Raw genomic sequence first — 12,553 nt, 5'->3', positions numbered from 1 at the left:
ATTGGTTCAATAAAATGTAAATAAAATATAAAGAGAACAAATGAAGTTGGAATAAAAACTTACATTAGTGTTGAGCGTTCAGAGATGAAACAGTTAGTGGTATTCCTTTTCCTTAGAAGGCTTCAGAGTTACTGTGATCCCACTGCTCCTGATTAGTTAGACACAAGCTGTGTGTAGGTGTGTGTGTCAGAGGAGTGTGTGGGTATGTGGATGTATGTGTGAGAGAGAGAGAGTGTGTGTATGTGTCAGAGCAATGTATGTGTGTGCGTGTCCCTGGGACGTCTCAGTCAGTCAGTGCTTTAGCAGCCAGTCTCTCCTCTCTGTAGTGTGAGCTGTGCATCATCCTCACTGTCTGTCTGTCTGTTGTGGGCTAGCAGGGAAGGCTAGCTCAGTTAGATAAATGCCTCTCTGACCTCACGCAACAGCAATTAGCTCCTAGCCACTCAGCTGTCACTGGTGGAGAGAGAGGGAGACAGAGAGGGAGAGAGCACCCCCCTTCATCACCAACCCTCCCCCCAAAACTCCCCCCTTCTGTTCCACCCTGTTTCTCTCTCTGTTTTTCTCTCTCTGTTTCTCTCTCTCTCTCTCTCTCTCTCTCTCTCTCTCTCTCTCTCTCTCTCTCTCTCTTTCTCTCTCTCTCTCTCTCTCTCCCTCTCTATCTTTTTCTATATTTCTTTCTCTCTCCCTTTCTCTGTTTTAATCTCTTTCTGTCTCTCTCTTTTTTATTGCCTGTATCTCTCTCTATCTCTCTGTTTTTGTCTGTCAGTCAGCCAGTCGTCCTGAGAGGGAGCTATAAACATGAATAAATAGCTGATTTTCTCCTGGTCTGCTCCTGGAATGCCATTATTACTTTAGCATGCGCTCTCAACGACCAGTGCAGCGTCTCTCTCCCCCTTTCCCACCAAATGCCCCCTCACTTAAACGCTTTAGCATTGTTTCAAATGTCAACTCATGTCTAAGTGTGTTTGTTAGAAAACCTTACCTTCAATTAAAGAGCGGGATGAGATTATTACACAAAATTATAAACATCCAAAGCCCAACGTTTCCCCTGTTATTGTACATGTCACAATCATTCACTGGGTGTCTTTAGTAGCTTTGAGACATCTTTAGAGAGTAAGGGATTCGTCCACCCCCAGACCTGAAGATCAAAGCCCTCGCTAAACTCACACACTGGCAGCCTTCTATTGGGGCAGACAGAACCAGAAGGCATTACCTCTCTCAGGTACTCATCTCCCTCTGGGGTCAAGCACTCTTTCACTTTCCATGTTTGTTATTAAAGCCCACATACCTGGCCTCTCCTAGGACTGGACAGTTCACTTTTATATGGTCCCTAATGATGAGGGCTCTCGTGGGGAGAGGGAGAATGCTGAGGAGTTTCTGCCTCCCTCTCATCTGCTGAACTCAACTAGTGGTCATAAACATCTCATCGATTAGGTGTCAGTCAGGACCCAGCCTGTGGTTGTGGTGTGTGTGTGTGTGTTTGAGAGAGAGTGTGGGTGTCTGTGTGTGTGGGTGTCTGTGTGTGTGTGTGTGTGTGTGTGTGTGTGTGTGTGTGTGTGTGTGTGTGTGTGTGTGTGTGTGTGTGTGTGTGTGTGTGTGTGTGTGTGTGTGTATGTGTGCGTGCGTGTGTAGGGATCCTTCATGTGTCCTCTCCATCACCTCAGATAGCGTTCACACGCTAAGGGTGTGATATTTCAATGTTTTCTGCTCTAGTGATCTTTTATGGCCAAGGTTTTTAATATTTATGTGGCATTGAAACAGTGTTGTTATTTTTTGCAATAAATAGTTATCCACATGTTAACAAAGCGCATCACAAGATGCATTGACAGTTGACAATGTAAATCCTCAGCTCTTTAAAGCCAATAATGATGTAGGCTACTGTAAACACACAGCACCATATATCACCATTGTGTATACAACCTAGCTTATTTAATATAGTTTAAAATAAACTAACTATTTGTAATTATGTAAGCGTTGTCATTCCAGCCTGATCACTATAAATAGATTTTGGAAGTTTGAAAAGGTCCTGAGAACATTGATATTTGCCTTCCTCTGTTTAGACACCTGCGCCTTCCTCGGTGTGCACCATTTAAAAAAAAAGGATTGGCCAGCACTGGGCTCCAACTCGTGATGCTCGGAGCTGGAGCGCCTTACTTAGACCACTGTGCCACCGCAGTTCACAATGCTCTAGGAAGCCATGAGAATACTTGATGATACTTGATGGTAATAGCACGTCATTTTTAATGGTTTTAAGCCTTCCCCAAGCCCTAATCTTAACCACTCGGAATTCATGCCTAAACTGTTAACCTTTAAGTTGTTTGTGTTTTAAGAATGAATGCGTCAAAAATAGACGTTCATCCATAATACGTCTAATTTTGTTGAGATCTTGTTGTGTCATTCATCTTAAAACTACAGTGTAATAGAACAAATAGAAAGTTAGCAAAAATAGATAAGATCTTACTACCATGGAAAGGAAAATACCTGTCAATTTGTGGAAAAATCACCCTGATTAACTCTTTAGTATTATCCCAGTTTACCTATTTGCTTATGGTCTTGCCTACGCCTAGCAAACAGTTTTTTAAATTATATGAGAAAAAAATATTCAATTTTATTTGGAACGGCAAGCCAGACAAAATTAAAAGAGCATATTTATATAATGAATATGAATTCGGAGGACAGAAATTATTAAATATTAAAGCATTAGACCTATCACTAAAATCTTCAGTCATCCAAAAGTTATACTTAAATCCGAACTGGTTCTCAAGCAAATTAGTAAGATTGTCTCACCCACTGTTCAAGAAAGGCCTTTTTCCCTTTATTCAGATTACAACCTCTCACTTTCAGTTATTTGAAAAGGAAATAATCTCCCAAATGTCACTATTTCTAAAACAAGCCATAGAAAGTTGGTTGCAATTTCAATTTAATCCTCCAGAAACGACAGAACAAATAATGCAACAAATATTGTGGTTAAATTCAAATATACTAATTGACAAAAAACCTTTATTTTTTGACAGAATGTTTAAAAAAGGTATAATCTTCGTAAATGATATCATCGGTAGGACTGGTGGAGTTATGTCGCACATGCAGCTAACAAAAACATATGGAAATGTCTGCTCTACCCAAAATTACAACCAAATAATTGCAGCCTTACCGCAAAAGTGGAAGAGGAAAGTTGAAGGGGGAGAAAGTAAGGAACTTGTCTGTCGGCCTTGCATTAAAGAACATAATTGGTTAAGGAAAACTGTGATAAATAAAAAAGTATATCAGTTTCACTTAAGGACCAAAGGATTGACAGCCGTCCCATATAGATTGCAAAATAGTTGGGAAGAGATCTTTGACGTACCGATCCCATGGCATAGTGTTTATGAACTGACACGCAAAACGACAACGGATTCAAAAATTAGAATCTTTCAATTTAAATTATTATATAAAATTCTTGCTACCAATAGAATGTTATTTATATGGGGGATACAATCTTCCCAGCTCTGCAGATTTTGCTGTGAAGAGACAGAATCATTAGATCATTTGTTTTGGTTCTGTCCATTTGTAGCTTGTTTTTGGACACAGGTCCAGGAATGGCTAAAGGATTGCAATATTTACCTGGAACTAACCTTGCAGATAGCATTACTGGGTGATCTGAAAAGTCATAGTCAATCAATCAATAATATAATAATACTTTTAGCAAAAATGTTTATTTTTAATTCACAATCTGTAGAAGCAATGAGAATAGAAAGGTTCAGAACTTTTGTAAAACATCACAGTACGGTTGAAATATATATGGCAAATAGAAATCCTATATGGATGGTGTTAAAAGATAGATGGGAGGTATTGAATAGAGTTGAAGGATGGGACTAATAACAAATAACAACAAATAATAACAAAGATAGCTAATAATGTAAGCATACTGTGTCCATAATAAGTATATAGGTTGTATGTTGGGAGCTTTTGGGAAAGAGCACAGTTAGAAAGATATGGCATATAGCAGCAAACCGGATGGACATCATGAAAATGATCGGAGAGGTTGAGAGTAGAAGGAGTTCAGGAGCAAAAAAAATAATATATATATATATATAGAATTATTGTAAAATTAACTCTGTCCATAAGGTGTAGATAGTAAGTATAGACCGGAAGTAGAGGCCTGGGTGTTGTTGTTCACTAATTTACTCCAAGTAGGGAAAGGATGGTGGGGTTGAAAAGTAATAAAGGGGAATATATATATAAAAAATAAAAAATAAACATGGGGGATTGGAAGTGATGCAGACAATTACATTGATAGAAGATACAATCTATCTGCAATATTAAGCTGATCCATTCCCCCAGAAAAATAATAATAATAATAATAATAATTTTAAAAAACTTAAAAAAAAATAAAATAAAAATACAGTGTAGCTATTGCTCTAGGCTTACAGTTCATTGGGAAAGTATTCAGACCCCTTGACTTTTTCCACATTTTGTTACGTTACAGCCTTATTCTAAAATTGATTAAATTGTTTTATTTTCCCCTCATCAATCTACACACAATACCCCATAATGACAAAGCAAAAACAGGTTTTTAGAAATGTGTATAAAAAAGAACAAATGGAAATATCACATTTACATAAATATTCAGTCCCTTTACTAAATACTTTGTTGAAGCACCTTTGGCAGCGATTACAGCTTCGAGTCTTCTTGGGTATGACACTACAAGCATGGTACACCTGTATTTGGGGAGTTTCTCCCGTTCTTCTCTGTAGATCCTCTCAAGCTCTGTCAGGTTGGATGGGGAGTGTTGCTGCACAGCTATTTTCAGGTTTCTCCAGAGATGTTCGATCGTGTTCAAGTCCGGGCTCTGGCTGGGCCACTCAAGGTCATTCAGAGACTTGTCCTGAAGCCACTCCTGCGTTGTCTTGGCTGTGTGCTTAGGGTTTTTGTCCTGTTGGAAGGTGAACCTTCGCCCCAGTTTGAGGTCCTGAGTGCTCTGGAGCAGGTTTTCATCAAGGATCTCTCTGTACTCTGGTTTCATCGATCCTGACTAGTCTCCCAGTCCCTGCCGCTGAAAAACATCCCCACAGCATGATGCTGCCACCACCATGCTTCACCGTAGGGATGGTGCTAGGTTTCCTCCAGACGTGACGCTTGGCATTCAGGCCAAAGAGTTCAATCTTGGTTTCATCAGACCAGAGAATCTTCTTTCTCATGGTCTGAGAGTCCTTTAGGTGCCTTTTGGCAAACTCCAAGCGGGCTGTCATGTGCCTGAGGAGTGTCTTCTGTCTGGCCACTCTACCATCAAGGCCTGTTTGGTGGAGTGCTGCAGATATGGTTTTTCTCCTGGAAGGTTCTCCCATCTCTACAGAGGAACTCTGGAGCTCTGTCAGAGTGACCATCGGGTTCTTGGTCACCTCCCTGACCAAGGCCCTTCTCCCCCAATTGCTCAGTTTGGCCTGGCGGCCAGCTCTAGGAAGAGTCTTGGTGGTTCCAAACTTCTTCCATTTAAGAATGATGGAGGCCACTGTGTTCTTGGGGAACTTCAATGCTGCAGACATTTTTTGGTAGCCTTCCCCAGATCTGTGCCTCGACACAATTCTGTCTCGGAGCTCTATGGACAATTCCTTCGACCTCATGGCTTGGTTTTTGCTCTGACATGCACTGTCAACTGTGGGACCTTATATAGACAGGTGTGTGTCTTTCCAAATCATGTCCAATCAATTGAATTTACCACAGGTGGACTCCAATCAAGTTTATTTTATAAATGTGCAAACATTTCTAGAAAACTGTTTTCACTTTGTCATTATGGGATATTGTGTGTAGGTTGATGAGGAAAACAATCAATTTAATCCACTTTAGAATAAGGCTGTAACGTAACAAACTGTGGAAAAAGGGACACACACACACACACTTCAAAGAGGTGCTGGTTCTTGATATTAGTGCATCTATTAGGCTATTTCAGTGGTTTTAATAGAGACCCAGATCGCAGGTTAAGACCAAGTTTTTACCCAGAGGTTAAACCAGAGACCATGCTGCAGGTTAAGGACAGGGTCTTTTCCTAGAGGTTATACCAGAGACCATACTGGAGGTTAAGGACAGGGTCTTTTCCTAGAGGTTATACCAGAGACCATACTGGAGGTTAAGGACAGGGTCTTTTCCTAGAGGTTATACCAGAGACCATACTGGAGGTTAAGACCAAGTTTTTACCCAGAGGTTATACCAGAGACCATACTGGAGGTTAAGGACAGGGTCTTTACCTAGAGGTTATACCAGAGACCATACTGGAGGTTAAGGACAGGGTCTTTACCTAGAGGTTATACCAGAGACCATACTGGAGGTTAAGGACAGGGTCTTTTCCTAGAGGTTGTACCAGAGACCATACTGGAGGTTAAGGACAGGGTCTTTACCTAGAGGTTGTACCAGAGACCATACTGGAGGTTAAGGACAGGGTCTTTTCCTAGAGGTTGTACCAGAGACCATACTGGAGGTTAAGGACAGGGTCTTTTCCTAGAGGTTGTACCAGAGACCATACTGGAGGTTAAGGACAGGGTCTTTACCTAGAGGTTGTACCAGAGACCAAACTGGAGGTTAAGGACAGGGTCTTTACCCTCACAGTCATGACACAGCCCATTTTCTCTGCAGGTGGTTTAAGTGTGTACATTGTGACGACCCTCCCACTCTGTCTGCCGTATTCTCTCTTTGCTCTTGTTTCCTTATTAGGATGCCGGTGGGCGGAGTTTGGAGGGTCGTCAGCTATATGGGAAACACCTGGGCCGGGTGTGTCCCAGGATAAATGGACCTCTTCCACATTCATTAAGGAGACTCTCTCCAGGCAGATACTTTGATTTTGGTTGTGATATTTTTGTGGCCTTTTTGGGTTGTTTGCGTTGGCACTTCTCAACACTTTTCTATATTACATTTATGCAAGCAAACACTCACTTACACTACTGATTACTGATTACACACCCCATGGTTATTTCAGTTAGTTTACTTTAATTAATAAATATACACTTTGAGTACTCCTTGTCTCCACGTGTCTCCCTTTTGTTACGAACTTGAGCCGGTTCGTGACAAGTGGGGGCTCGTCCGGGATATTGAACTGGTTGTGTTTGGGAGAACGTGGAGTTAATGTCCAATTCTGTAGTTTTTTTTTTTTTTTGGTAAATTTTGTTAGTTTGGTTGAGTTTGATAGGCCCAGTATTGGTTGTCTTTGGGTTGTGTACTGCGTTGGAGAGAATACATTGGTTAGTTTCCAGTCCCTGCCCAGCTTGGAAACTCTTGCTCTACTCGCTGTTGGGACATCGGGCTGAGGAGGTGAGTACAATCGGCTGTGTACCTCAGTGGGAGATTGGGTAGGGTAGTGACATTTGCTACCCGGAGCGATAGCTTTCCCCTGATAGGCTTAGTGACGTGTTTTGTTTTGGGATACGTTGGGCATGGTTAAATGTTTGTTATTTTTGTGTGGTGTCTGTGGACTGAGCAGTTGTCTCGGGGGCACATCCGTGGCTTGGGGGAATCTACCAGCGTGCTGGGGGGTTTAATTCCTTGCCAGCGGGCTACAGTGCGTAATTACCCACCGCGAATCTGCACGAAGACTAGGGTTGAGTTATTGTAGGTTTTGGGGAAGCTCCATATCCCAGCTCCTCTCTGTGGTGCTCGGTGTGATTGTCATTTCTCTTGTGTCTGGTGTGCTCAGCAGAGGGGTTGAGCAAGATTACTATGATATATATATATATTTATTTATTTTCCTGATTATGGCGTCTAATGTAGACGAGTTCATTCGCTTTCCATCAGAAGAACTGTTAGAATTATGTACTAAAGAACAGCTGTTGAAGGTTGCGGAACACTACAAGGTTGAAATTAGTGATAAACGCCTAATAAATTCTATTAGGTTAATATTGAAGGCCAATTTGATGGAGAGTGGTATTCTGGATGTTACCACTGGGGCAGCCTCTGCTGAGGACACGTTGTCTCCCCGATATGTTACAATGACCGCTCCATCGGTTAGTCATAGTGGTCTTCTTTTTGAACAGCAGAAAGAACTGCTTCTGTTACAGCTAGAGCATGAACAAAATGGACAAAGAGCTAAAATGGAGCATGAACAAGCTAAAATGGAGCATGAACGAAATGGACAAAGAGCTAAAATGGAGCATGATCGTGTAAAATATGAAAGGGAATTGGAATTTAAACAGGATATGGAGCGTGCTAAAATCAAGCTGCAACAAGAGCGACTAGAGTTGGTCAGGGAAGGAAAGCTCTCAGGGGAGAGTTTGCTCTGGGAAGGTGACCCAGAGTTACCTAGGGGTCGTTCCTCTTTTGGTCGTAATCCAGACACATTTGATGTTGTAGGGAATTTACGGTTGTTGCCCCAGTTTAATGAAAAGGACCCGGAGACATTCTTTTCGTTGTTTGAGCGTGTTGCTGACGCTAGGAGTTGGCCTGATTCTGATCGCACTTTGATGTTGCAGTGTGTGCTGACTGGTAAAGCGCAAGAAGCATATTCAGCTCTTAGTGTAGCAGACAGTGTTAGTTATGAGAAGGTTAAAATGGCTGTGTTAAAGAGTTATGAATTGGTCCCTGAGGCTTACCGCCAACGATTTAGAACTTTAAAAAGGGATGATCAGCAGACTCATGTTGAGTTTGCGCGAATATTATCTTCACAGTTCAATCGCTGGTGTTCTGCCTCTGCAGTTATGACTTTCCAAGGGCTGTGTGATCTGATTATGTTAGAACAATTTAAGGACACAATCCCTGATCGTATAGCGACGTACATTAACGAACGAAAAATAAAGACTGTCGCTGAAGCTGCGGTTTTGGCAGATGAATATGTGTTGACTCACAAAAATGTTTTTGCAGAACCCCGTATTCGGAGTGAGTGGGGGCGTTCGCAGAGATTTGGGCCGCGCTCGCCGAGATACTTCGGTTCCCGGGCAGAGTTTCATTCAAATAGGGTTGAGCCTGATACCCGTGGTAAAACTGACGTTGGTCAAGAATGTCACTACTGTCAAGAATTAGGTCATTGGAAAAATGAATGTCCGATTCTTAGGTCTAGGGGTAAATTCAGTACAGGTGCTTATGGTAAATCGAGGCCTGCAGCGTTAGCCGCGCCTGTTCCACATCAGTTCACTCATGACGCATTGTCTCATGCCCGGAGCCAGGTGAAGGGTTATATTGATCCCGACTATTTACCTTTCGTTACGGAGGGTTTTGTGTCTATGGTAGGAAGTAAGAACTTAGTGCCAGTAAAGATCCTAAGAGACACAGGTGCCTCTGAATCCTTTGTGTTGGAATCTGTGTTACCCTTCTCTGCGGAGACTGATTCGGGGAATAGTGTTCTAATTAGGGGAATAGGTTTGAACACTCTGTCAGTTCCATTGCATAAACTGATGTTGGATTGTGGACTGGTGAAAGGTGAGGTTGTTGTGGGGGTGCGTCCTTCATTGCCTATTGAGGGTATTGACGTGATCCTTGGAAATAACTTGGCTGGGGAGCGTGTGTGGCCTATCGTGTCTCCATCTTTAGTGGTTTCCACTAAGCCGTCAATTGTAGGGATTCCTGATGAGAGTGCGCAGAATTTCCCAGAGGTGTTTTCTGCGTGTGCAGTGACGCGTTCTATGATCCATGACGACCTGGTCACGGAGCTGGCTAACGAGAATACCATAAAGAAGTCTGTTACTGTTTTCCCTGTTATCCCGTTATCTGTATCCCGCTCCGATTTAATCGAGGCGCAACGGACTGACCCTACATTAGAAGAGTTGCGGGACCAAATTGTGCCTGTGGAACAGTTGGGAGATGTCGCACAGGGCTATTTTCTTCAAGAGGAGGTCCTGATGAGAAAGTGGATGTCTCATGGTAGTTGTTTTCTGGGGGAGGCGATTAGTCAGGTTGTGGTACCAGTTAAGCTTCGTGAGTTGGTGCTGACAACTTCTCACAACGACGTTGCTGGGCATATGGGTGTGAGAAAAACCTACAATCGCATATTACGACATTTCTTTTGGCCAAGATTAAAGAGGGATGTTTCTGATTTCATCAAAACTTGTCACACCTGTCAATTAACTGGTAAACCTAATCAAGCTATTAAGCCGGTACCACTGTTCCCTATTCCTGTACTCAGTAAACCTTTTGAGTATCTGATTATTGACTGTGTTGGTCCTCTGCCTCGTTCCAGAAAGGGTAGTAATTATTTGTTGACTGTGATGTGTCAGACCACTAGGTTTCCTGCTGCCTATCCTCTCCGGTCTATCACGACTAAGTCTGTGTTAAAAGCTTTGACTCAGTTTTTCTCACTGTTTGGAATCCCTAAGGTCATTCAAAGTGATCAAGGATCTAATTTCACCTCTAATCTCTTTGGACAGGTTCTCCAACAACTCCATATTAAACACAACTTGTCTAGCGCTTATCATGCCCAAAGTCAAGGAGCACTGGAACGTTTCCATCAAACGCTTAAGTCTTTGTTGAGAGCTTATTGTACTGAGATGGATAAGGATTGGGAGGAGGGGTTGCCTTGGTTACTGTTAGCTGCTAGGGAGGTTTCACAGGAGAGCACAGGTTTTAGCCCAAATGACCTAGTGTTTGGACATAAGGTGCGTGGGCTTTTATCTGTTCTCCAGGATGACTGGAAGTCTCCCGAGCCTCCTCAGTCCCTGTTATCATATGTGTGTGATTTTCGGCGATGCTTGTATGCCGCTGGTGAAATGGCTAAAGAGAAGCTATCATCTTCACAGGACAGGATGAAGAGCATATATGATCGGCGAGCTGAGCCTCGTCACTTTAGTCCAGGTGATCAGGTTCTGGCTCTGCTGCCAATTGTTGGTTCTCCTTTTCAAGCCAAGTTTCAAGGTCCATATACAGTGGTGCGCCAGTACACTGAGCAAAATTATCTAGTTGCCACTCCAGAACGGAGGAAAGCACACCAACTGTGCCATATACATTTGTTAAAACCCTATTATGCACGTTCCTCTGAGACTGAACAGGGGGAGTCTACAGAGGACGGTAAGGCTGTTCTTTTGGCTGATACTGTTTATTCCCTGGATTCTGGTCATGCTAGGTCTGTGCAGGAGCAGGAAGATGTTTCTGGTCCCGACGATTGCATACTGCAGGGTAGATTGAAGAATTCAGAGACACTGGAGATTTTAGATAGTCTTCTTACTCATCTACCTGTTGATGGGCGGAAAGAGATGGTGGGTCTGATTCGGAGATTTCCAGGGTTGTTTTCTGATACACCAACACGTACAAACTTAATAGAACATGATATTGACATTGGAGATGCTGACCCCATTCGTCAACGGTTCTATAGAGTTTCTTCAGAGAAACTGCGTTGTCTGGATGCTGAGGTCAGGTACATGCTGGAGAGTAAAATAGCAGAGCCTTCTTTCTCCAGTTGGGCTTCTCCCTGTATCTTGGTCAGTAAATCGGATGGAACAAACAGATTTTGTACGGACTACCGTAAGGTAAACGATGTCACTAAGCCGGATTCATTTCCTCTTCCTCGGATGGAGGACTGCGTTGATCAAGTCGGCGCAGCTAAGTTTGTGAGCAAATTTGACCTGTTAAAGGGCTATTGGCAGGTGCCACTGACGAGTAGGGCACGTGAAATCTCTGCCTTTATTACACCTTTTGGTCTGTACTCGTATTCGGTTATGAGTTTCGGGCTGCGTAATGCGCCTGCAACTTTTCAGCGACTTATGAACAGGATTGTCTCTGGTCTGGCCGGGTGCGCTGTTTATCTGGACGATGTAGTGATATATGCAGATACTTGGGAGGAACATCTGTCCCGTATTCAAGCCTTGTTCGAACGTCTGGCTGCGGGTCGTCTGACGATAAATTTGGCTAAATGTGAGTTTGCTCAGGCGACTGTTACATACCTTGGAAAGGTGGTTGGGCAGGGTGAAGTGCGTCCTGTTCGGGCTAAAGTGGTAGCTATTGATGCTTTTCCACTACCAACTACTAAAAAGGAACTGATGCGTTTCTTGGGAATGATTGGGTATTATCGTGGTTTTTGTAGGAACTTCTCTACTGTGGTCGCTCCCTTGACAGATTTGCTGAAAGCTAAGGCTGTGTACGTATGGTCTTCTCATTGTCAACAGGCTTTCGAAGATGCAAAGAGGTTGCTTACTTCAACTCCGGTACTGGCTGCTCCTCGTGTGGATTTGTCATTTACCTTGCAGGTGGATGCTAGTCATGTGGGGGCGGGTGCAGTGTTGCTGCAAGCAGATGTGGCTGGGGTTGAGAGGCCTGTTAGTTTCTTTTCCAAAAAGTTTAACCATTATCAGTTGAACTATTCGGTCATTGAAAAAGAAGCATTAGCACTTATATGGGCGCTACAACACTTTGAAGTGTATGTTGGGTCGGGTGTAGTACCTATTGTGGTCTACACCGACCATAACCCTCTCACATTTTTGAGGTCCATGAGGTGTCCTAATCAGAGGATAATGAGATGGTGTTTATTTTTACAATCTTTCCATCTAGATGTGCGGCACATCCGGGGGACTGATAACGTGATTGCTGATGCGCTCTCTCGTGCGCCCTGTTCATGAATATTGATGTGACCGACCAGTGTTTGATTTTGTCATGTTCTATCTTTCCTGTT

The 12,553-nt window shown here is 43.0% G+C and overlaps 1 protein-coding gene across 1 annotated transcript in view; it reads left to right on the top strand.

Moving 5' to 3' along the window:
• The window catches only part of LOC311120259 (protein FAM227B-like), a gene marked incomplete at both ends in the record, with an annotated part of 69,417 nt that overhangs the window by 41,642 nt on the left and 15,222 nt on the right, over positions 1-12,553 (top strand). The gene's annotated exons all lie outside the window — the stretch shown is intronic.

This window comes from Coregonus lavaretus (genome assembly GCF_964263955.1).
Source record: "Coregonus lavaretus genome assembly, contig: HAP1_SCAFFOLD_161, whole genome shotgun sequence".
Classification (NCBI taxonomy): Eukaryota; Metazoa; Chordata; class Actinopteri; order Salmoniformes; family Salmonidae; genus Coregonus; species Coregonus lavaretus.
Note: the sequence above shows the minus strand (reverse complement) of the source record. Positions and strands in the feature narration are given on the sequence as shown.